The 26,281-nt window shown below is 41.7% G+C and overlaps 1 protein-coding gene and 1 long non-coding RNA gene across 8 annotated transcripts in view; one reads left to right on the forward strand and one right to left on the reverse strand.

Annotated features, from left to right (window-relative positions):
- Positions 1–595: 595 nt before the first annotated feature.
- Positions 596–11,712, reverse strand: LOC149459480 (uncharacterized). Its single transcript, XR_016313264.1, has 2 exons — positions 11,514–11,712; positions 596–1,212 (listed from the first exon to the last, which is right to left on the reverse strand). It is a non-coding gene; the product is annotated as an uncharacterized LOC149459480 (long non-coding RNA).
- A 108-nt stretch (positions 11,713–11,820) lies between these two features.
- ICE1 (interactor of little elongation complex ELL subunit 1) overlaps positions 11,821–26,281 on the forward strand; it is a 304,724-nt gene continuing 290,263 nt past the window's right edge. For 6 of the 7 annotated variants that reach the window (XR_016313265.1, XM_089681038.1, XM_089681033.1 and 3 more), the window contains exon 1: positions 11,836–11,909. The gene's annotated coding sequence lies outside the window, so the exon portion shown is untranslated. Of the gene's footprint in view, positions 11,910–26,281 lie in introns of all 7 variants that reach the window. The other variant, XM_089681035.1, reaches the window with a different exon arrangement.

Raw genomic sequence — 26,281 nt, forward strand, 5'->3', positions numbered from 1 at the left:
TTGAATAACGAATGCCAACTGGTGGATATATGGAGAATTAGGCACATGACAGACAGAGACTATACCTTCTTCTCACACGCACACGAGACGTATTCAAGATTGGATTACATATTGATGGAACATCAATTTATAGAGTTTTTGGTTGAAGCAAAAATTTAAGTAATGTCTTTATCAGATCATGCCCGTCACAATGAAACTAGGATGGGGAAAAGGGATGAAGGGTGGCTTCACTGGAATTGTGAATAGTGAAGAAAGAAGGACATACTTCTTAAAAAAATACAGGTTTACTGAACCTGAGTGAAGTACAACTGAACTCCCTAGACTCAGAAATCACACAAGAAGAAATAAAAGTGGCATTAAAAAGTACTATGGTGGGGAAGGATCCAGGGCCAGGCAGATATACTGTGAGGTACTATAAAAAATACAAAGAATTGTAATTACCTAAATTGAAAATATACAGTTGCAAGAAAAAGTATATGAACCCCTTAGGATTACATGGTGTTTTGCATGAATTGGGCATAAAATCTGCTCTGAACGTCATCTAAGTCACAACAATAGAAGAACACAGTCTGCTAAACATAATACTACACAAACATTAGATGTTGCCATGGTTTAATTGCACATAACATGTAAACATTCACAGTGCAGGGAGGAAAAAGTATGTAAACCTTTGGACTTAATAACTGGTTGACCCTCCTTTGGCAGCAATAACCTCAACCAAACGTTTCCTGTAGTTGCAGATCAGACCTGCACAATGATCTGGAGTAATTTTGGACCACTCCTCTTCACAAAACTGTTTCTGTGTAGCAATATTCTTGGGATGTCTGGTGTGAATCGCTCTCTTAAGGTCATGCCACAGCATTTCAATCGGGTTGAGGAAAGGACTCTGACTGGGCCACTCCAGAAGGCGTATTCTGTGCTGTTGCAGCCATTGTTTTGTTGAATTACTTGTATGCTTTGGGTCATTGTCCTGTTGCATCACCCATCCTCTGCGGAGCTTCAGTTGGCGGACAGATGGTCGTACGTTTTCCTGCAAAATGTCTTGATAAACTTGATAAATGAGAGAGTGGATTGGAAAGTTGTATAGGAGGCCCTCAGCAGCTATTATGGTTAATGGAGAAATGTCAGAGTTCTTTGGGATGTCAAAAGGAACAAGACAGGGATGCCCATTGTCCCCATTGTTGTATGTTTTGTCTTTGGAGCCTTTGCTGTCTACAATAAGGAAGAACATAGATATAAAAGGAATACAGATAGGAGATAGAGAACATAAAGTGGCGGCCTATGCGGATGATCTGATGTTTTATGTGGGAAATCCCAGGATAATACTTCCAAATTTAATGCAGATATTGAAGGAATATGGGGAGTTATCAAATTTAAAAATTAACCCAACAAAAACTGAGATTTTAAATATAAATCTTCTAAACAGTGAAAAATAAAAGATACAAAAGGAATTCCCCTTTGTATAGAAAGAAAAAGAATTAAAATACCTAGGGGTAAAACTTTCTGCTTCCTATAAGAACTTGTACAAATTAAACTATATTTCATTGTTAAACGAGATTAAAGAGGAAATAAAGAAATTAGGGGGAGGAAACCCATCTTGGATAGGACGCATAAATCTGATAAAAATGGTAATTGTTCCCAAAGTCCTATATAAATTTCAAATGGTCCCAATCAAACTCCCAGAGGCATATTTTAAAGAACTTAAAAAAATGATAAGATATATATGGAATAAAAAACCTAGACTATGCTATGAAATGTTGAGTAGAAATAAAGAGAAGGGTGGACTGGGAGTGCCAGATTTTAAGAGATAGTATAAATCTCTAATAATGGCGAGAATTTTTGATTGGACGCACAATCCAGGGAAAAGTTGGGTCAAAATCGAAAATGCACTCAGTGGAACTAATTTGAGTAGGATTATATGGGTGCCCGCACAATATAGGGGATTAGAAGTCAGCAAAAGTTTGTATACTTTAAATGTTTTAAGAGTCTGGGATATATTGCACAAACAGAAGGGGTGGGATTTTAATTCACTATTAATGCCACTAGGGAACACAGAGTTTTTCTCTCCAGGTAGGGAGGGTATCACAGGAAAATGGATTATGAATGAGGATGCGCAATTGAGAGATATAATGGTGGGGGAGGAGTTGGAATCACTTAAGAAGTTGGAAAAGAAAAAAGGAGAAGTTTTCACTAGGATAGATGAGTGGCGCTATCATCAACTGAAACACTTTGTTGGGAAGCTCCCAAAACCTTTGAGAACTAGAAAGGACTGGAATCCATTTGAGAGGTTGTTAGAATCATGGGGAGATAGGAAACACGGAATTGCTAAAATATACAAGATTTTCACTGAATTAGACACAAGCACAAAACCGATGTATATAGGGAAATGGGAAAGAGACTTGGGGGTGGTAATAGATGAGGGGAAGCAGAAGAAAATATATAGATTCATTCATGAAAATACAAGTATGCGAGAGGTGGAAATAAATTACAAGTGTTTGATAAGATGGCACATTACACCGAATGTTGAACATAAGTTGAATAGGGAGAATTCCCCATTGTGTTGGAGGGGTTGTACAGAGATAGGCACAATGTATCATATATGGTGGGAGTGCCCAAAAATACAAGTATTTTGGAAGAAAATAGTTCACTTGGTGGTGATGATTACTGAAATCAATGTTAGATTAGACCCAGAGATCTGCCTTTTCCATAGCACAGAGTTATCAGTGAAATTATATAAGGATTTGGGTATATGGTATTTTCTAAACGCAGCAAAAGGTCTGATACCCAAGTTTTGGCGCAAAAAAGAAGTGCCGAGGGAAGAGGATTGGGTAGGTAGAGTGAACCAAATTTGTGAGATGGAGAAACTTTACCATATGCATGTAGACAAGATGGGGACATACTATGTGAAAAGGAAAAAATGGGAAGAGTTTAAATTGAATGTGAAATATATGAAGGTATAATGTCTAATATTATGAATACTCTGATTGCTTTTATATAGGGAGGATGTGGGAAAACGTGTGGGTAGATGAGGGAGGGTGGGGGGGGAGGGAGTTAGAGGAGGTTAGATGGGTGGTGGGGGATAGACAATTAGGGAGATAATTATTGTAGTAAAAGCAATAATGTTTTTCTTTTTTTTAGAGAAAATGAGTGTAAAATGTATTTAATTGAAAATCAATAAATATTTATAAAAAATAAAAAAAAAGTATATAAACATAATCCTGCATTCTGAGGTAGGGGGCGCACGGGATCGCCCTACCCGCGGCACCGATCGCGGCCACGGGTGTCCATCATCAGGTCCCGGCCGGTGATTACCTGCCGGAGCCCGACGATTGCCGGCAAACACAGACAGGGAGGAAGGCTGCATTGTTTTCAATGGAGCTTTCCTTCCTATCAGCTTTCAGCACACTGTTACGGGATCGCTGGACACAGCCTTCTGGAACAGTGTGTAACAGAGAGGTACACACCCCCGCCCCCTAGTGAAACACTCCCCTCACACAGTTAACCCTTTGATTGTCTCCAAAAGTTAACCCCTTCCTCCCCAGTGCCATTAGTACAGCGTCAGAGTTTGTTTTTTTTTCGCACTGAGTCCCCCCCCCCCCCCCAGTGTCAGAATGTCCGCCGCAGTCCCGCCATAAGTCGCTGATCGCCACTATTAGTATAAAAAAAAATCAAGTATCTAGACCGCCATTTGTAAACGCTATAACTTTCACGTAAACCACTTAATTTACACGTATTGGGATTTTTTTTTAGCAAAGACATGTCGCAGCATACATTTTGGCATAAATATATTACGAAATTTTATTTTTTAATTTTTTTAGTGGACATGTTTTATAGCAAAAAGTCCAAAATATTATTTTTTTCTCAAAGTTGTTGGACTTTTTTCTTATAGCGCAAAAAATAAAAAATGCACAGAAGATCAAATACCACCAAAAGAAAGCTCAATTTGTGGGGGAAAAAGGATGTAAATTTCATTTAGGTGCAGCATTGCATGATCGCGCAAGTGTCAGTTAAAGTAACGTAGTGCCGTAACACAAACTGCTTCTGTAACCGCTTCTTGACCGCCCTATAGCAGAAATACTGCTACAGGTCAGCACAGGTGCGCAAAATCACATATATACAGTGGGGCAAAAAAGTATTTAGTCAGCCACCAATTGTGCAAGTTCTCCCACTTAAAAAGATGAGAGAGGCCTGTAATTGGCATCATAGGTAGACCTCAACAATGAGAGACAAAATGAGAAAAAAAATCCAGACAATCACATTGGCTGATTTGGAAAGAATTTATTTGCAAATTATGGTGGAAAATAAGTATTTGGTCACCTACAAACAAGCAAGATTTCTGGCTCTCACAGACCTGTACCTTCTTCTTTAAGAGGCTCCTCTGTCCTGCACTCATTACCTGTATCAATGGCACCTGTTTGAACTTGTTATCAGTATAAAAGACACCTGTCCACAGCCTCAAACAGTCACACTCCAAACTCTACTATGGTGAAGACCAAAGAGCTGTCGAAGGACACCAGAAACAAAATTGTAGACCTGCACCAGGCTGGGAAGACTGCATCTGCAATAGGCAAGCAGCTTGGTGTGAACAAATCAACTGTGGGAGCAATAATTAGAAAATGGAAGACATACAAGACTACTGATAATCTCCCTCGATCTGGGGCTCCACGCAAGATCTCACCCCGTAGGGTCAAAATGATCACAAGAACAGTGAGCAAAAATCCCAGGACCACACGGGGGGGACCTAGTGAATGACCTGCAGAGAGCTGGGACCAACGTAACAAAGGCTACAATCAGTAACACACTACGCCGCAAGGGACTCAGATCCTGCAGTGCCAGACGTGTCCCCCTGCTTAAGCCAGTACATGTCCGGGCCCGTCTGAAGTTTGCTAGAGAGCATTTGGATGATCCAGAAGAGGATTGGGAGAATGTCATATGGTCAGATGAAACCAAAATAGAACTGTTTGGTAGAAACACAACTTGTCGTGTTTGGAGGAGAGAGAATGCTGAGTTGCATCCAAAGAACACCATACCTACTGTGAAGCATGGGGGTGGCAACATCATGCTTTGGGGCTGTTTCTCCGCAAAGGGACCAGGACGACTGATCCATGTACAGGACAGAATGAATGGGGCCATGTATTGTGAGATTTTGAGTGCAAACCTCGATCGGCAAGGGCATTGAAGATGAAACGTGGCTGGGTCTTCCAACATGACAATGTTCCCAAACATACCTCCCGGGCAATGAAGGAGTGGCTTCGTAAGAAGCATTTCAAGGTCCTGGAGTGGCCTAGCCAGTCTCCAGATCTCAACCCCATAGAAAACCTTTGGAGGGAGTTGAAAGTCCATGCTGCCCAGCGACAGCCCCAAAACATCACTGCTCTAGAGGAGATCTGCATGGAGGAATGGGCCAACATACCAGCAACAGTGTGTGCCAACCTTGTGAAGACTTACAGGAAACGTTTGACCTCTGTCATTGCCAACAAAGGATATATAACAAAGTATTGAGATGAACTTTTGATATTGACCAAATACTTCTTTTCCACCATAATTTGCAAATAAATTATTTCCAAATCAGCCAATGTGATTGTCTGGATTTTTTTTCTCATTTTGTCTCTTAGTTCAGGCCTACCTATGATGCCAATTACAGGCCTCTCTCATCTTTTTAAGTGGGAGAACTTGCACAATTGGTGGCTGACTAAATACTTTTTTGCCCCACTGTATATATAAATGATTCACGCTCCCGTGGTTTTTACTCCCCTCCCAGATAGCGTTAGATTGCCGTCAGTACACCAGTAATCACATCTAACGCCTTGATTGCCAGGAAGACGCTCATACACAATAAACCCCCATTGCTAGTAGTGTCTGAATGGATCAATATCTTTGATCAGATCAGCACTATACCAGCAATCACATTAGTACAGCGTCCCCAAAAATGCAGCGTTAGCAGGATCAGCCCCGGCATCTACGTTTAGCCCCTACGCTTACCCTCTCCCCTTCTCCCCCAGCAAGTGCAGTGCCAGTAGGTCACTGTCACTTGATACATTGCACACAAAACCTCAGTGTTTGCAGAATCAGGCCTGATCTCTGTTAGCACTTGCCAGTAACTTTTGATGACTCTCATATGCAGCAGAGTGCCAGTACTAGTGCCGCGCTACCTTTTGGTGAACTGGCGAGTACCAGCAGTCTAGTACATCCTGGTCTTTCACATCTTAGATTGAAAGCTCCCAGGATCAGGCCCTCCTAACCCTCTTGTATTGAACTGTATAGTTGCTGTATTGTCTCCCATTATATTGTAAAGTGCTGAGCAAACTGTCGGCACTATATAGATCCTGTAGTATTATAATAATAATACCAGCACTGCAATATCACTTGGTGACGTGGCAAGTCGCATAAGTGCAGTACAAGCTGGTGCGGTGGCAAGCACAAGTATTGTCCCGCAACCACCAAGAATTCACACACAGGACTGTAGAGCCCCAAGTATATTTCCGGATGTGCTTGCAAATCCTGATCGACAACCCACAAATTCTGCAGCACCCGTACTTCCCCCCATTCACTGCCCAACCCAGCATTCAGGTGGAAATAGCAAATTTAACCCCTCCCCTTGATTTGTTGGAGCGGTTTTTCACGGAAGATCAGTATGCATTGATTGTGGATCAAAGCATTTTATATGCACAACAATGTATCGCCACCAACCCAAATTCAAATCTTGCCAGACCATTCTCATGGAAACTCATTACAGTTTCCGAATTAAACCTTTTTTGGTCCTAACCCTCAACATGGGCATCACTAAAAAAAAAAAAATGAATTCCGGTTGTATTGGTCCACAGACCCGATTCATCATATGCCGTGTCCTCTGCTGCCATGGCCAGGCATAGATATGAGAGTATAATGCGTTTTATGTATTTCAACGACAATACACTTTGTCATCCTCGGGGTGACCCTGAATTTGACCGGCTCCACAAAATTCAGCCCCTCGCAAATCACCTTAACCAAAAATTAGCAGATGTCTATACTCCCCAGCAAAAAATCTGCGTTGATGAGTCCCTCATTAATTTTTCTGGCCACCTTGCATTCAAACAATTTCTCCCCAGCAAGCGTGCCAGATATGGGGTCAAGATGTAGAGGACCTGTGAGAAGACAACAGGCTATACTTATAAGTTTCGGATTTACAAGGGAAAAGATAGTCACGTGGAGCCCCCCGGATGCCCAAACTACATAGGGAGTAGTGGCAAGATAGTTTGGGACTTGGTGTCATCCTTTTTCCATATATGGTACCACTTATATGTGGACAATTTTTATTCAAGCGTGCCACTATTTAGACATTTGTACAATCTTGGAACTGGCGCATGTGGCACAGTGTGACCTAATGTGTGCCCACCATTAGAAGTGGGTGGATGCAGGGCTGTATATTTTAATGGTGGGCATACCGCACTTTTTTTTTGTGGCAGAGAGTTCTTATCTTTTTTTCATTCAGTCCAAAGGCTGCATACAAAAAAAAAAAAAAAAAAAAAAAAAAAAAAGAACATAGCATATATACCCAACAAGGACCAGCGACGTACTGGTACATCACTGGACTTTGAATGGTTATACCAGGATGATGCTGACAGCTGCAGGCATCATCCTCGTATATTTTTTTCTAGCTGCAGGATGGCTTTCACAAGCAGCCGGAGATAAAAAAAAACCCCACCGCCTTCCAGGTCTTGAGCCATCGGTGGAACTTGAGAATGTAGCCAGTGTTTCTGCCAACTAACCATAGAACTAATTGGCACCATTATGGTCTCCAATCAATCTCTATAGCCTAAGAAATCAGAAGCTATGAGCATTTCATCACTACAGTTTCACAGGATATAAACAGCACCATCTGTAAATTGGGAAAGCATCTGATCACACCGATCTTGGTTTGATTAGATAATATAAGGCCAGAGGAGATATCTAGAGTCTGATAGACCCCAAATTTCTCAAAAAAGAATTAATGACAATGCCCATTGAAGTTATAGGGGATATTTTCATTCCATTAAAAGTGATAAAAAAAAATTAAAGGGACAGGGTAAAAAATAATTAAAAAAATCAAAGTAACTTAAAAAATAGTACCCTCGCCCCCCCGCGCATGCGCGCACCTGCGTTCGTGAGCGTTGACACTGTGCCAGTATGGAAACAGCAGTTGCACCATGCATGTGAGATATCGCCACGAACGTCAGATCAAGGGCAGTAATTGTAACACTACACTAGACATCCTCTGTAAATCTAAAATGGTAGCTTGTAAAGGCTTTTAAAATGTTGCACATGGATATTAAAAATGCATTCAGTTTGTCGCCATTGCACGGGGCAGTTCTAAAGCATGTCATGTTTGGTATCTATTTACTCGGCATACCATCATCATTTATATTTTACTAAATAATCGGCCAATATATTGTGTTTTTGTGCATTAAAAGTAAAAAAAAAAGTGTATTTTTTAAAAGAAAATTGCAGTTGAAAAATCACTGCGCGAGTACTATGTGACATACAAAATTGCACAACTCACCATTTTATTCAATAGGGTGTTTGCTTTAACCACTTCCAGTCAGGACACTTTTATCCCCTTCCTGTCCAGGCCAATTTTCAGCTTTCAGTGCTATCACACTTTGAATGACAATTGCGCTGTCATGCAACACTGTACCCATATGAATTTTTTAGCATTTTTCTGAGACAGATAAAGCTTTATTTTGGTGGTATTTATTCACCACTGCGATTTTTATTTTTTTGCTATGTAAATTAAAAAGTCCATTTATTCCATTATATTTTTAGTAAAAAAAAAAAAAAATAACCCAAATTATTTCGTAACCAAAAATTATAATTTTTAAACATTTTTTTTACGTACTGTCACCCTAGCAGTACAGTCTCACCATGGTGACACTGTACTACTTGTGGGGGGTGATGAAGATATTTTTTTTTTTTTTTTACACTGATTGCTTTTATACCCATAAAGGATGTAAAAGCAATAATTTCTTCTTCTCTCTAGCTGCATTCTTGCAGCCATTGAGAACTGAGTGAGCTGTGATTGGTCACAGCTTGTCACATGGTACAAGGCTGTTGTGAATATCCTTGTACCATGTGACCTCTGTGATCATTCACAGATTTCACACGTAGTAAGCAATGATGTCACAAGTGACATCTTGCTTACTACTCAGTGATCACATGATCGATGTTCCACTGAGTCTGGAATACACAGCGGGCACCGGTTCGCGGTGCTGTGCGCTCCCAGGGAGCGCGCACAAGCAGGGTGCGGGGATGCCGTTTATAAATGGACACCCGCCCCTGCACTGCCACTGTCTGGCCGTTTATATACAATGGCCGGAGGGGAGGTAGTTAAAAAAATATATAATGTTTGGGGTTTAAAATTAATTTCCTAGCAAAAAAATACAGATTTTTTTTTTCATGTGAACAAAAAGTGTCAGAAAAGGCTTGATCTTCAGGTGGTTAGAAGAAGAATGAGTGATGTGTGGCATAAACTTCTAATGCTGGGCATAAAATGCCCCCACCCCCCAAATGACCCCTTTTTGGAAAGTAGACACCCCAAACTATTTGCTGAGAGGCATGTTTAATCAAGAGAAGAATTTATTTTTTTAGCACAAGATTTTGGAAAATGACAAACAAAATTTTTTTTTTTTTTTACACAAAATTGTCACTTAAATGATTTATTGCTCTCACATGCCATGGGTATATGTGGAATTACTCCCAAAAATACATTCTGCTACTTTGCCCGAGTATGGGGGTACCACATGTGAGAGACGTTTTGGCAGTCTAGCCAAGTACAGGTCCCCAAAATCCAATAAGCACCAAGTAGACACCCCAAGGAATTTGATAAGAAGCATGGTGAGTATTTTTCAGATCTCGTTTGTTGCCACACGTTTTTGGAAAATGAAGAAAAAAAAAACAAAAACGGATTTTTTCTTTTCTTATATTTCAAAACCCTGTGAGAAAAAATTAGATCTGTAAAATACTCACCATGCCTCTTTTTAAATTCCATGGGGTGTCTACTTTCCAAAAAGGAGTCATTTGGGGGGGTTTGGTGCTATCCTGGCATTTCAGGGCCTCCGAAACTGTGATAGGTAGTGAAGAAGTGAAATGAGGAAGTTACGCACCTTCAGGCTTTCAAAGTGGTCATTGGATTTCAGGCTCCTGTACGTAGCTAGGCTCCCAAAAAGTATCACACACGTGGTATCCCCATACTCGGTAGAGGTAGCAGAATGTATTTTGGGGTGTAATTCCACATATACCCATGGCTTGTGTGAGAAATATATAATTTAAATGACAACTTTGTGTAAAAAAAAAAAAAAAAAGTTTTTGTCATTTTCCAGAAACTTGCGGAAAAAAAAAAAATCTTCAATGTACTCAATATGCCTCTCAGAAGATAGCTTAGGGTGTCTACTTTCCGAAAAGGGGTCATTTGGGGGTGTTTGTACTGCCCTGGCATTTTAGCACCACAAGAAATGTGATGAGCAGTCAGAAAGTAAAAGCTGTGTAAATTCCATTATCTATACCATAGTTTGTAGATGCTATAACTTTCACACAAAGCAATCAATATACACTTATTGGGATTTTTTTAACCAAAAACATGTAGCAGAATACATTTCATCCTAAATTTGACAAAACATTTTTTATATATTTTTTATAACAGAAATAAGAAAAGTTTTTTTCAAAAAAAATTCTCATAACCTTTTTGTTTATAGCACCAAAAATAAAAGCGCACAGGTGATCAAATAGCACCAAAAGAAAGCTCTATTTGTGTGAAAAAAAGGACATAAATTTCATTTTTGTAATGTGTTGCATGACCGCGCAATTGTCAGTTAAACTAGCAGTTAAACTAGAGTAAATTGCAGTATCTATACCACAGTTTGTAGACGCTATAACTTTCACACAAAGCAATCAATATACACTTATTGGGATTTTTTACCAAAAACATGTAGAAGAATACAATTTGGCCTAAATTTATAACTAACATTGAGTTGAGTTTACTATATATTTTTTTGTTTATAGCACGAAAAATAATAAGCGTACAAGTGATCCAATACCACCGAAAGAAAGCTCTATTTGTGTGAAAAGAAAGGACATAAATTTTGTTTGTGTACAGCGTTGCATGACCGCGCAATTATCAGTTGAATTAATGCAAAGCCAAGTAGCAAAAAGAGGCCTGGTCATTAAGGGGGGTAAATCTTCAGGAGGGCAAGTGGTTAAAGTAACGCAGCGCCATAAACAAAAAAAGGCCTGATCAGGAAAGGGGTAAATCCTCCGGAGGGAACGTGGTTAAGATTTGCTTTGTGGATCGTATGGGTCTGTGTATGAATTACCACAAATAATTGCGGAGATTTCACACACATGAAAGAAGCGTGTCCAAACTAATGACAAAGAATGCAGAAGAACCAAAACAAGCCTGCACGTGACTGATGTGTAGAACACCAGAGAAAGGCGATACACCGACTCCAGTCAGTGCTCAGGGGAAAGCACGTAGATATGGGGAAACACAAAGCAGAAGATACCGTCTCGTATTCATCAGTGAACCTGTAACTCCGCTCGGCAGCCTGTCACACAACACGCCGCAGCCTGTCACACAACACGCCGCAGAGGATACTTTCTGGTATTCAGTGAACTGTAACTCCATTGGGCAGCCTGTCACGCAACACACAGCCCTCCCTCTCCGAGCACTTTCGCTACGAACCGCTCACTTCCTCTGCACAGTAATCCAGGTCACACAGTACACGCCCAGCTAAGTCACATGACCGGGATGCTTGAAGTGCCGATTGGCTAACCGTGAAGCAGTGGGCTGATCGTCAGCAGGAAGTGTTTTGGAGAATCGTCTCTTCTTCCGGGACATGCTGTAGCTCTGTGTTAGTATTGCCATGGATCTGTGTTCTCATATGCGGTGCAGATAGACGGTGAGAACCATTTGTTTTTTATTCTCCGTCAATGTGTGTCCTGTTGTGCGCTTGTTGCCTCGTATTAAAGGTTCAGGATCTCGGTTCCAGGGACGCTGGGTTATATATTAGAGGTGTTTGGTGGCGGCAGACGTGGGATGGGGTTCGGCAGGATTCAGGCATACATTATCACAGCTATGAAACCCACATGGCACGTAGTGTAGATGCCCAATCATGAGCTGTAAATACTGTATAATATAATCATGAGCTGTAAATACTGTATAATATAATCATGAGCTGTAAATACTGTATAATATAATCATGAGCTGTAAATACTGTATAATATAATCATGAGCTGTAAATACTGTATAATATAATCATGAGCTGTAAATACTGTATAATAATAATAATCATGAGCTGTAAATACTGTATAATAATAATAATCATGAGCTGTAAATACTGTATAATAATAATAATCATGAGCTGTAAATACTGTATAATAATCAGCTGTAGTGTCTGCATGCGTTTGATGTGGGCAGTATTGCACACCTTGTAGTAGAATGCCTCTACTCTGGAGGAAGGAGCACGTTTGGACAGCAGCATTGTCCCTCTGGCACAGGGGTGTTCAATGATGTGAAGATTGAGGGCCACTCACGTGATTTGAGGAGAAGATGAATTACAGCATTTGTAGGAGTAAAATGGAAAGGATTGGTTCCTGTGTGCTGCCCCTCCTGTCCAAGTTGTAACAGAATGTGACGGAGGCTACACGGACCCCCTGGACCATGAGCTGGATGCTACACCAGTGAGGGTGGTAAAAACATGTCTCTACTGTTGGGTTTTACTGCTGCCCAAACTAAATGTAAAGAAGCCTTTACTGTGGTGAGCCCCCTATAAGACTGCTCTTACACCGATGTGCTGCAGTTTTCCTGCGCTGTGGATGCAGTGCTCGCACCTGTGGATGCAGTTTTCCTGCGCTGTGGATGCAGTGCTCGCACTGTGGATGCAGTTTTCCTGCGCTGTGGATGCAGTGCACGCACCTGTGGATGCAGTTTTCCTGCGCTGTGGATGCAGTGCACGCACCTGTGGATGCAGTTTTCCTGCGCTGTGGATGCAGTGCTCGCACCTGTGGACGCAGTTTTCCTGCGCTGTGGATGCAGTGCTCGCACCTGTGGATGCAGTTTTCCTGCGCTGTGGATGCAGTGCACGCACCTGTGGACGCAGTTTTCCTGCGCTGTGGATGCAGTGCTCGCACCTGTGGACGCAGTTTTCCTGCGCTGTGGATGCAGTGCTCGCACCTGTGGATGCAGTTTTCCTGCGCTGTGGATGCAGTGCACGCACCTGTGGATGCAGTTTTCCTGCGCTGTGGATGCAGTTTTCCTGCGCTGTGGGTGCAGTTTTCCTGCGCTGTGGATGCAGTGCTCGCACCTGTGGATGCAGTTTTCCTGCGCTGTGGATGCAGTGCTCGCACCTGTGGATGCAGTTTTCCTGCGCTGTGGATGCAGTGCTCGCACCTGTGGATGCAGTTTTCCTGCGCTGTGGATGCAGTGCACGCACCTGTGGCTTTCTTGCGAGTTAGCTGCGCTTTGCCATAGACTTCTATTATATCTTGCAGGCGTGGTATACTTTCTAAAAGCGCACCAAAAGTACAGGATATGATAACGTCTTTGGCTCACTGCAGCAAAGCCACAGGAAAGTTCCAGGTGCACTGCACTGCACCTGCAGATCTGTGTGAAAGCAGCCTAACAACCCTTTTTTTTTAAAAGTGCTAATATTCCCATTGGAAAATTGTGTTGTTTAATAAACAGACCTTTTTATCTTCCAGCTTCTGCTGGCATCACTAGGCTACTAGAAATCTCCCAGACGAAGTACACTTGGTGTCACTCCACCTGAGAGTCAGTGCTACAGAGGAAGCATCGGCTTGTATGGATCCTGCTCCCTACGTGGCTACTTGTTTCCTCTGCTGCCAGCTCCATACACTCTGATGCTGTGGAACGGCGGGTCAGCAACCTATGATCTGGCCTCCTGACCCACTATCCCAGAGCATGAGGTTGCGGGCCATTTCAGAGGGCTCCGTGGAAAACAGGTTGAGCACCCCTGGTCTGGAGGGAGTGTTATAAGTACTAGCAGATTTTAAATACAGTAACAAACTGAAGCTGAATTCCAGCTAACACTTTTTAGTCCGTTACAGCAAACTGTTTTTTTTTCCCGTTTTGGGATAAATGTTTTACATAAAAGCTGATCATTTTAGGCACGGTTTCTAGTGTTAAATCCCAACTCTGGGCAAAAAAAAAAGGTATTCCCATGCAGTGGGGCTGTGCTTGCACTGCATAGGTTAACTGCTCGTTTTGTCTAAGGGGCAAACAAAAAAACTTATACTTATCTAATCCAGCAGCAAATAGCGTTCCCCCACGATCCATCGGTGGAATGTTCCTAACATCCTCATGTCCCTAGCAGGTTTATGGGATTGATGATGTCAGGAATAGTCCACCACACATGACCACTAGACCGTGGGCGGGGACAGGAGATGCAGGGACCGGGCTTGTGCAGGATTGGAGGATTAGGTAAGTACAGTGGGTATAGAAAAGTATCACCCCCCCCCTTTAAAATAATACAATTTTTCTTGCTTTGCAGCCTGAAATGGAGATACACACAGATTTTGTTTTATCCATCTGTATTTACTCAGTGCAACTTATAACATCCAAGTGAAAGATATAACACCAAGGTGGCAGGAAAAAATCAAAAACCGAACTGCAAATTTAACCACAATAGCTGAATGACTGCTACAGCACGGTTGTCTAGTTCTGGGAGGGAGTTATATGATGTCCTCCAGAACTGCGCCTCCTGCGTGCCCCCTGGGGCGTGCACCCAGCGAGCTCTGTGATAGCTGTGTCCTTTGGACACAGCTGATCACATGACATTGTAAAGGACCAATCGCAGCACCCTGTGACACAGCTGATCACAATGTAAATACAGTTTTCGGTTATCGTGCGGAGAGAAGAGATGGTAATCGGCAAGTGTGTATTTCCCAAGTCATCTTCCAGAACAGCCTACGAGCTGTAGAACAGCTTCCCACAGGACAGGAAACGCATTACTCCACAGAGAATAAAAGGCGGTCCTCAAAGCTCCAGCCTCAGTTATTAGTGTTTCCTCTAGACGGGGGTAATATGTTATCTGGAACCATGTGGAAAAGTTCTCTCCCCAGGGCTGGTTGGAAGCTCGGTTGGGAGGAGAGAGGTTCACTTAGGATTCTCTGTGTTCTAGCCCTGCAGCACAGTTCTCTAGGGGTGTTTGGAGATTAGGCTGCAACAGTCTGACCCTGGTAAATTCTGCTAGGAGATCACTTTGGCTGAAATCTTGGTCCAGAGATTCCACTTCTAAGGCTTGGTTGTGTGCTTTGCACTTTTATGAGAGATAACCTATTTGGTCCTGGATTGCAGGAGGCTCTAGAGCTCACAGCTGATAAGAAAAAGGCCTTCTCAGAAAAGAAAAGGACGCTGGGTTTTAGGTGGTTTTTCGTGGTCAAAGACAGCAAGCTGAACAAGGTGAAGAGGCCAAGCCAAGGAAACATTGGGCAGGCAACAAAGGAAAGGGTAAAGGAGGAATCTTGTTTAATCCTCCTTAACCTTCCTCCAAGACCCAATGACTCCTTCCTCCCAGTGGGAGGAAGATTGGAGGCCTTCCTCTCAGCTTGGGAGTCCATCACCTCCAGCCTGTTTATCCTTCTTCTGATCAGGGTTGCAGGCTGGAGTTCAATGTGTTGCAACACTTTGACGGAGGCTTCCGTGAAGCTTGTTATGTGGATGATTGGCTATTACTACGGCTTGTAGAATTAGTGAGCTGCAAGCTCTATCAATCAGAGAACCATTCTTGTCGGTTTTTGATGAGAGGATTAATGCTACCCTCCTTTTGTGCCTCTGCCTCAAATAAAAGGGAAGAGAATTTCAGTCGGCTGGATGTAAGGAAATGTCTCTTGCATTATTTAGGAGTATCCAAACAATTCGGAAGGTCTGATGCTCTATTTGTCCTCTTTTCCGGCAAACGTTGAGGGTTTCAAGCTTCTAAGCCAACTATTGCCAGATGGATCAAGCAAGCCATTTCTTGTTGCTACCAGACCAATGGACTACCAGTGCTTTCATTAATGAACATTCTACCAGGGCCTTATCCACGTTCTGTGCTGAGAACTGGTACTTCCCCAGATCAAATTTGTAAGGCGGCTATCTGGTCAAGCTTCTTGACATTTATCAAGCACTACCAGGTGGATCTCTTGACCAGTCAAGAGCAAGCTTTTGGCCATAAAGTCCTCCAGGCAGTAGTCCCACCCTAGGTTGGTAAGATCTTATTTATCATCTCGTCAGCTGTGCTGGAAGATGACTTGGGAAAACCGGAGTTAGACTTACCGGTAAGTCTATTTCCAGGAGTCTTCCAGGACAGCCGTGGACAGCATGTTATGCTATGTTGCGTTATGTTTTTCAGGTCTGTCCTTCAGTACTTGTGGTTTACTGAGGCTGGGGCTTGGAGGATCACCGTTTATTCTCTGTGGGGTAATGTGTTTCCTGTCCTGTGGGAGGAGCTGTTCGTCTCGTGGGCTGTCCTGGAAATAGTTACCAATAAGTCTAATTCTGGTTCTACACATCAGGGGACATCAGTGCAGCCCCAACAGTGCCTGTCAATGCAGTCTATCAAAGCCCATCACTGCTGCATAACATTGCCCATCAGTGCACATCAGTGAAGGAGAAAAAACTGCCTGTTTGCAAAATTTATAACAGAAATAGAAAAAAAATGTTTTTGTTTCTTTAGCAAAAAACCCAGTGGTAATTAAATACCACCAATGAAAGCTCTATATATCTCAAAAAAATTATAAAAATTTTGTTTGAATGATAGTCATGCAACACTGTACTCAATGTGCAACAGCAGTGAAAGCTGAAAATTGCCCTGGGCAGGAAGAGGGTGAAAGTGGCCAGTAGGCAAATGGTTAATCAGGTGTGGATAATCACCTTCTCAATGGCACAAAAAGCCATTTTACTTTCAGCTGTGATCATTTTGATTAGCTCAGCTTGAAAAAAGCTTTCCTGGAGCAGTTCAGTCCTTGACCGTTCAATTGAAGCAAACAATCAACTATGGGTGACAAGGCACTGTCAAAAGATTGCTGGGATAAATTTGTGGACAGACACCAGTCAGGAGATGGATAAAAACAAATTTTAAAGGCTTTATCAATGCCTAGAAGCACAGTGAATCTATTTTTAAGTGGAAGATATTTGGTACAACACAGACCCTCCCTGGATCACTCCTAACTGGATGAAAGAGCCAGGAGGAAACTGGTCAGAGAGGCTACCAACAGGCCTACAGCAACTCTGAAGCAGTTGCAGAAATATATGATAAAGAGTGGTCATTGTGACAACAATATCACAAATTCTGCACAAATGTGGCTTGTATGGGATGGTTGCAAGAAAAAAGCCACTCCTCAAGAAAGTTCACATGTAGTCACAAGTGAACTTTGCCAAAACGTGCCTTGATGATTCTGAGGCCACATGGAAAAAGGTGTTATGAGATTAACCACTAGCCTACAGGGCACTTATATCCCCCTTCCTGCCCTGGTCAATTTCCAGCTTTCAGCGCTGTCACACTTTGACAATTGCGCGGTCATGCAACACTGTACCCATATGCAATTTTTATCATTTTTTTGAGACAGAGCTTTCTTTTGGTGGTATTTAATCACCTCTGGGATTTTTATTTTTTCTTAAACCAAAAACAACTGAAAATTTTGAAAAAAAAAGATTTTTCTTAGTTTTTGTTTTACAATTTTGTAAATAAGTGATTTTTCTCCTTCACTGATATGCGCTAATGAGGCTGCACTGATGGACACTGGTAGGTTGCACTGATGGGCATTGACAGGCATCACTGATGGGCACTGAAAGGCAGCACTGATACATGGCACTGATAGGCGGCACTGACTGGCACTGATAGGTGGCACTGATAGGCGGCACTGATGGGCGACACTAGCAGCACGGATAGGTGGCACTGATTTGGCATTGATAGGTGGCACTGATGGGTGACATTGACAGGCAGCTCAGATGGGCACTGATATGTGGCATTGATGTGCACTGGTATGCACTGATATGTGGCATTGATGTGGCACTGATGGGCACTGGCACGTGGCACTTCTGGGGCCACACTGATCATCAGTGCCTTGATGATCAGTGTACATGTCCCCTCCGTGGAAAGCCGATTACCGGCTCTCCTCTCCTCTCGAGCTGTCGGCGTGACAGCTTGAGAGGAGAGAGATGCCGATAAACGGCATTTCCGTGTTTGCATGTGATCAGCTGTGATTGGACACAGCTGATCACATGACCGAGCCGACATCTTTGGCTCTTTCCGTGATCCGCTGTGTCCGAGGGACACAGCGCACCGGTGATCGCCGTGCTGCGCGCTCCCTGAGCCGCGCATGCGTGGTGAGAATGAAAGGACATCATTCCTATCAGAACGAGAACCACCTTGTGCCCGTTATTGTACTATAGGGTGGGCGGAAGGTGGTTAAAATTGAATTATTTGCCCAAAACAAAAACTAAACGATGCGTCTTGTGGAAATCCAGTACATCTCACTCATCCGACACTCCTACAGTAAAGCTTTGGGGTGGTAATATCCTGTTACGGAGGTGTTTCTCTGCTGCAGGTACTGGATAGAAGGAAAATGGATGGGGCAAAATAATTTGCTGCCCTCTGCCAGAAAGTTGTCAATGGAAAGAAAGTTTACCTTCCAACATGGCAGTAACCCAAAGCACACAGCAAAAATGACACTCACAGTGGTTGACGGAGAGAAAGGTGAATGTCCTTGCATGGCCTAGTCATAGCCCAGACTTAAACCCCATTGAAAATCTGTGGAATGACTTGAAGACTGCAGTCCACAAACAGTCACCATCAAATTTAAATGAACTTGAGCAGCTCTGCAATGAAGAGTGGTCAAATATTGCAAGGGGGTGATCCTTTTTCCAACTCAGTTATTCTGTTCTTGAACTTTTTATTTATTTGACATGTTGGTGTTATATCTTTCACATGGACGTTGTTAGTTGCTCTGAGTAAATACAGCTGGATAAAACAGAAATTGTGTCTTCATTTCAGGCTGCAAAGCAACAAAATGGGATTATTTTAAATGGGTTGTGATTCTTTTCCATACCCTCTTTATATCTCCCTTTCCCAATTCCCTAGACAAAAATGAGCAGTTAACCCTTGCAGTGCGGGCACAGCCCCACTGCAAGGGAAAACCTTTTTATTTATTTTTTTCCCCGAGTTGGGCTTTATATGATCTGTTTTTTCCTGGTAACTGTAAGAGAGCTTCTGCTGCTGTTTGTATCCCTGTTTGAAGAGGAAGAAAAGGGAGAAGAGATGCAGCTGTGCACAGCGCTGCTCTCTTCTCCCCTCTCTTCCCCTTCACAAAGGGAAGGGGGAACACAGGAAGACAAAAAACATTTTTTACCTTATTGCAAGCAAAGCATTAAGGTAAAAATAAATTTTTAGATTTAGTATCACTTTAATGTCAGATTGCCTTCCTCACAGTCCTGCTATAAGTCGCTGATCGCTGCCATTACTAGTATATGGGGAAATAAAAATTCCGGTATATATCCTATAGTTTGTAGACGCTATAACTTTCATGCAAACCGGTTAACATACACTTAGTAGGTTTTTTTTTTTAAAATATGTAGCAGAATACATTTTGTCTTACATTTAGTAAGACATTTTTTCTTTTTTTATTTCTTGAATGTTTTAGAGCAGTAAAAAATATATATACATTTTCAAAATCTAAAGCCTTTTTTGGTTTATATAATAAAAAATACCCCCCCCCCCCCCAGTGGTTATCAAATACCACTATAAGAAAGCTCTATTTGTGGGGAAAATATTCTATAAATTTCATTTGGGTACAGCGTTGCATGACTGCGAAAATATCAGTTAAAGTAGTGCTGTGTCCTTTAGAAAAAAAATGGCCTGGAATGGGTTAAAATCTTCTGGTGCTTAAGTGGTTAAACATTACAGAACAGGTTCAGTTGAATGTGACAAAGGTTACAGGTATATTATGACCTAATAATTGAAAACCTTTGCAGACATTTTCAGCTGAACTCTATACGTTTCCTATAGAGCTTCTCTAAACTGATTGCTTGAAGCCACACAACCTGCCCCAATCTTTGAAGTTATGGAGTAGACCTTTTGTGGAAATAACTCTCTTGGAGGAAAGTAATCTACACATAAATCTGATATAATGCTAATCGTAGCAAAAGCCAGCAATAGTTTTCCTATATCTCTTGCCACTGTATTTTCATGTTGATTGTGTTGTCTGAGAATATTTTGCACATGAAGTGTATATATAAAAGTGAAGGCATGCATAGAAAAAGCATGAATATATCAAGCCTGTCCATGCACTTGAGAATGTGAGAAACTGCTTGGATGTCTGATCAGGTCTGTCTGTCGGTTTTTCAGGTGGACCTCATTGGACAATCCATGCAGCCCTATAGCCAGGTGGATCTAAGTAGACTTGTGTCCATTTATACTCGCCTATCTCTGGGTCTATTCAGGTCTGAAAAAAAATAAGGAAAAAGACTGGCTGTCTTTTTCCATTTTTTTGTGGACCAGATCAGTGTTGACCTAATGTAAATGGACAGTCAAGTCCATTTATACCCAGCTGCCCTTGCATAACCTGTGGCTGAAGGCAAAAGCGCTGTCTGAAGGTGTGAATATTTTCACCAATTTTATCAGAAATTAAAGCCATTTTTTATTTTGCTGGCCAAGTTATATTTTTTGTTTACAGCACAGCCATTATTACCAGTAATAAAAACAAGACCGTGATTCTTATCCTTTCCTACTCTAATCAAAACAATATATATACTTAACCACTAGCCTACAGGGCACTTATACCCCCTTCCTGCCCAGGCCAATTTCCAGATTTCAGCGCTGTCACACTTTGACAATTGTGCTGTCATGCAACACTGTACCCATATGCAATTTTTATCATTTTTTTTTGAGACAGAGCTTTCTTTTGGTGATATTTAATCACCTCTGGGATTTTTATTTTTTCTTAAACCAAAAACCACTGAAATTTTTTTTAAAAAAAACGTTTTTTCTTAGTTTTTGTTATACAATTTTGTAAATAAGTGATTTTTCTCCTTCTCTGATGTGCGCTAATGAGGCTGCAGTGATGGGCACTGATAGGCTGCAGTGATGGGCACTGATGAGGAGGAGGCACTGGTAGGTTGCAATGATGGGCATTGACAGGCATCACTGAAAGGCAGCACTGATACATGACACTGATATATGGCACTGACTGGCACTGATGGGTGATCACATGACCGAGCCGACATCTTCGGCTCTTTCCGTGATCTGCTGTGTCTGAGGGACACAGCGCACCGGCGATCGCCGCGCTGCACGCTCCCTGTGCCGCGCATGCGCAGTGAGAATGGAAGGACGTCATATCACGTCCTATCGGAACGAGAGAACCACCTTGTACCCGTCATTGTACTATATGGCGGGCGGGAGGTGGTTAAAGATGTTGTAAAGCTCAACTCTGTCCCTTTAAGGATGTTGAATTTATGTCGCTCTGGACAGGACAGTTTCGGGCAGATAGGTTTTTTTTTTTTCCTTTTTTTTTTTTTCAGCGCTGCTACCCGATTGCTTTCACACAGCCTACAGTGCCAGCCTCCACCCCTCTTCCCCCACCCCCCCCCCCACTATGTCTCCCAGGCTCTGCTTGCTTATCTGTGGTCCCGGGACCAGTTCAGCTTGCGCCGTCAGGTAGAGGTGAGGGAGGAGAGCCGAGACGTCCGCTCCCCTCCCCTTCTTCTCCTGTTCCGGAAGTGACGTTAGGATGTCACTTCCAGGTCCCTATTGACAGAGTCCCGCCCATCGTGGCCGGGAAAGATTGTAATGCAGTGTGATCTGCACTGCATTACAGTGAAGCACAGGGGAGACATCCATGGTCTTTTACATCTTGGATGTCTCAATAAAGAGAAGCTGTCACCAAAAATCATCACATAGGGAACTTTTGAACCCTATGTGAGGAGAGGATTTTTTCTTTTAATTGTAAAAAATTAAAGTTCCAGGAAAGCACACAACACCCCCTCATAAAAATGTGACGTCCGCCCTACCCACACATAAAAGCATGTACAAACATAAAAGCACATGCTGGGGGGCCTATGGATTATATCGTCGATTGTGATACACATGTTACATATCACCGTGCACGCCAGAATGAGAACAATAATTCTAGCAGGAGACATCCTCAGTAACATTATACTGATGGCCTATAAGGGGCTTTAAAAGTGTCACCTATACAAAATATAGGGTACTGAAGTTCGTCACCATTTCACGAGCGCATGCAAATATAAAATTTATCCTGTTGGATATCTATTTACCCGCTGAAACCTCATCTTTTTATATTTTGCAAAAAATAGGGTCATTTATTGTTTTTTTTTTTGTTCCCTAAAATTAACTTGAGTGTATTTTTTTATTGAAATTTTGCGGTAATATTGGTAATATCATGTGACATTAAAAATTCGAACTACCGCTATTTGATGCTCTAGTGTCTCTGCTTTCAAAAAATATATAATGTTTGGGGATTTTGTGTAATCTTAAAGCCTAAAATGATTTTTCAAACCTGTGCAAATAAATGCAAAAACGGCTCTGGCAGCGAAAGGGTTAAGCCTGACACTCCCCACTCCTGACGAGCACCCAATCCAGTGAGCTGATTGGATTGGCCTTGTATGGTATTCTAATGCAATTAATGCCAAGGTACACGTTGAGCTTTGAATATCTGGTTGTAGAGAGATCACGTGGTCTATTTGCATAGCCGTTGTCATATGTTGCTGAGTTACTGATCGTTCCCTACTCTGCATTTCTAGACAGTTGACTCTAATTCATTATTATTTGCAAATAATTGCCAGTTTGAATTTCTAACCATTATTTTGGATTAGATCTTTGTACTGCTATTTTGAATTGTTCATTATTTTATCATCACCGATTTATAGTTCATTACCATTTTACACTGGTTTTATTATTAATAAATACATATTTTTGCTAATTATTGCTTTTTATTTGGTCTTCAAATTAGCACAAATAAAAGAATAAGGATTATCAGTTGATTTATGAAAATTAGTAGGGAATCTCCCTAATTCCAGATTCCCGCCTGTTTTCATAAATTATATACTCATTATTTTCTCAGAGCTAAAGTTGTGACAGCTACCAGTACCCATCAGTGCTGGCTGTCAGTGCAGCCTCATCAGCGCACATCAGTGAAGGGCAAAAATCACTTATTTACAAAACTATAACAGAAGCTAAGAAAAATTTTTTTTTTCTCAAAAATGTTTGTTTTTTTTTTGTTTGTTTGTTTGGAAAAAAACCCAGTGGTGATTAAATACTACCAAAATAAAGCTCTATTTACCATATTTTTCGCTCCATAAGGCACACCTGACCATAAGGCGCACCTAGATTTTAGAGGAGGAAAACAAAAAAAAAATTAACCAATGGACTGCGGACATAGTACAAAGTGCAAAAGCGCTGAAAGCTGAAAATTGGCATGGACAGAAAGGTGGTAAAAGTGCCCAGTAGGCAAGTGGTTAAGGTATGTAGAAACTTTAAATAATAAATATATCCATTTTGCACAACACATCATGGGGGCATTGTGAATAGAGTGGAACTCTGCTTTAACCAGAAATTTGCAGATGTGTATATGCCCCCAAAAAAACATCTGCATAGATGAGTCCCTAGTTAGTTTTTCTTGCCGACTTGCTTTCAAACAGTATCTCCCCAGCAAGCGTGTCAGATCTGGGGTAAAACGCTTTTGCAGTGTCTGTTGTCAGAAGAGAGCGCTGGTGTTTTATGTTGTTCAATGTGTTTATGCAGATGAAGTATGGGCCTAGTCTAGTGCTTGACATCTTTTAACAATTCCCACCTTATCTGTTTACTAGACTCACTTCCCTCACTAATAAACCCAAAGAGCAAACACTTTCGTATATTTTTAAATCTGAGTTCAAGAGTGAGATTGGCATATAATTACAAGGTAAAGAAGAATCTTTGTCAGGTTTGGCTATCGTTGTAGCTACTGCTTGAATCATCTCTCTAGGCAAGCGACCATTAATCAATGTTTTATTAAAAATGGTTACTATATGGGGGCTAGAGTAGTATAATTGTTTTTTTTATAACATTCATTGGGGATGCTGTCTATGCCAGGGGCTTTAGATAGAGGAAGACAGTGAAAAACTTTTAACACTTCTGCAGTTGTGAAGGGACGGGAAAGAGTTTGTGTTCTTCAGATAAAAAAGGAATACGTTATTTAAAAAGCTTTCTATTTGTTCATCTGTGCGCTGTGGAGTGTTGCTGATTGTATATAAGCCAGAATAGTAGTTCCTAAATACAGTGGGGCAAAAAAGTATTTAGTCAGCCACCAATTGTGCAAGTTCTCCCACTTAAAAAGATGAGAGAAGCCTGTAATTGGCCTCATAGGTAGACCTCAACTATGAGAGACAAAATGAGAAAAAAAAATCCAGACAATCACATTGGCTGATTTGGAAAGATTTTATTTGCAAATTATGGTGGAAAATAAGTATTTGGTCACCTACAAACAAGCAAGATTTCTGGCTCTCACAGACCTGTACCTTCTTCTTTAAGAGGCTCCTCCTGTCCTGCACTCATTACCTGTATCAATGGCACCTGTTTGAACTTGTTATCAGTATAAAAGACACCTGTCCACAACCTCAAACAGTCAGACTCCAAACTCTACTATGGTGAAGACCAAAGAGCTGTCGAAGGACACCAGAAACAAAATTGTAGACCTGCACCAGGCTGGGAAGACTGAATCTGCAATAGGCAAGCAGCTTGGTGTGAACAAATCAACTGTGGGAGCAATAATTTGAAAATGTAAGACATACAAGACCACTGGTAATCTCCCTCGATCTGGGGCTCCACACAAGATCTCACCCCGTGGGGTCAACATGATCACAAGAATGGTGAGCAAAAATCCCAGTACCACACGGGGGGACCTAGTGAATGACCTGCAGAGAGCTGGAACCAACGTAACAAAGGCTACCATCAGTAACACACTACACCGCCAGGGACTCAGATCCTGCAGTGCCAGACGTGTCCCCCTGCTTAAGCCAGTACATGTCCGGGCCCGTCTGAAGGTTGCTAGAGAGCATTTGGATGATCCAGAAGAGGATTGGGAGAATGTCATATGGTCAGATGAAACCAAAATAGAACTGTTTGCTAGAAACACAACTCGTCGTGTTTGGAGGAGAGAGAATGCTGAGTTGCATCCAAAGAACACCATACCTACTGTGAAGCATGGGGGTGGCAACATCATGCTTTGGGGCTGTTTCTCCGCAAAGGGACCAGGATGACTAATCCATGTACAGGACAGAATGAATGGGGCCATGTATCGTGAGATTTTGAGTGCAAACCTCCTTCCATCAGCAAGGGCATTGAAGATAAACCGTGGCTGGGTCTTCCAACATGACAATGATCCCAAACATACCGCCCGGGCAACGAAGGAGTGGCTTCATAAGAAGCATTTCAAGGTCCTGGAGTGGCCTAGCCAGTCTCCAGATCTCAACCCCATAGAAAACCTTTGGAGGGAGTTGAAAGTCCATGTTGCTCAGTGACAGCCCCAAAACATCACTGCTCTAGAGGAGATCTGCATGGAGGAATGGGCCAGCAACAGTGTGTGCCAACCTTGTGAAGACTTACAGGAAACGTTTGACCTCTGTCATTGCCAACAAAGGATATATAACAAAGTATTGAGATGAACTTTTGATATTGACCAAATACTACTTTTCCACCATAATTTGCAAATCTTTCCAAATCGGCCAATGTGATTGTCTGGATTTTTTTCTCATTTTGTCTCTCATAGTTGAGGTCTACCTATGATGCCAATTACAGGCCTCTCTCATGTTTTTAAGTGGGAGAACTTGCACAATTGGTGGCTGAATAAATACTTTTTTGCCCCACTGTACTTCAACTGTGTGGGAAGGATCATATATTTCGGTGTTGTTACAAGGGATTCTTAGGGTATTCTAGTGGCCAGTTGTTTACGTTTTTCACATTTAGCTAAGTAAGACTCGGCTTTAGTGTTTAATGCATATCTATTTGCTAAAGGTATCAGTGGTATTTACTAAAGAAAATAGATATGCATTAAACAATAAATCCAGGCTTTTGCATATTTTTAATGTTTGTATAGCAGGGTGGATAAAAATCAATGATTTAAAAAAAAAATCAGATTTTTTTTTTTATTTAAACCGCATTTTTTTAAATAAAATGCTTTTGAGGAAAATATATTACCATCCAAAGGTTATTCCATCATGAAATAAAGATTAGTTTTTTAATTATGTAGAATAAGGCTGTATATGTTTAATTTTTTTGGT

The sequence above is a fragment of the Staurois parvus genome, unplaced genomic scaffold (genome assembly GCF_062004578.1).
Source record: "Staurois parvus isolate SC_StPar_1 unplaced genomic scaffold, SC_StPar_1.0 ptg000257l, whole genome shotgun sequence".
Lineage (NCBI taxonomy): Eukaryota > Metazoa > Chordata > Amphibia > Anura > Ranidae > Staurois > Staurois parvus.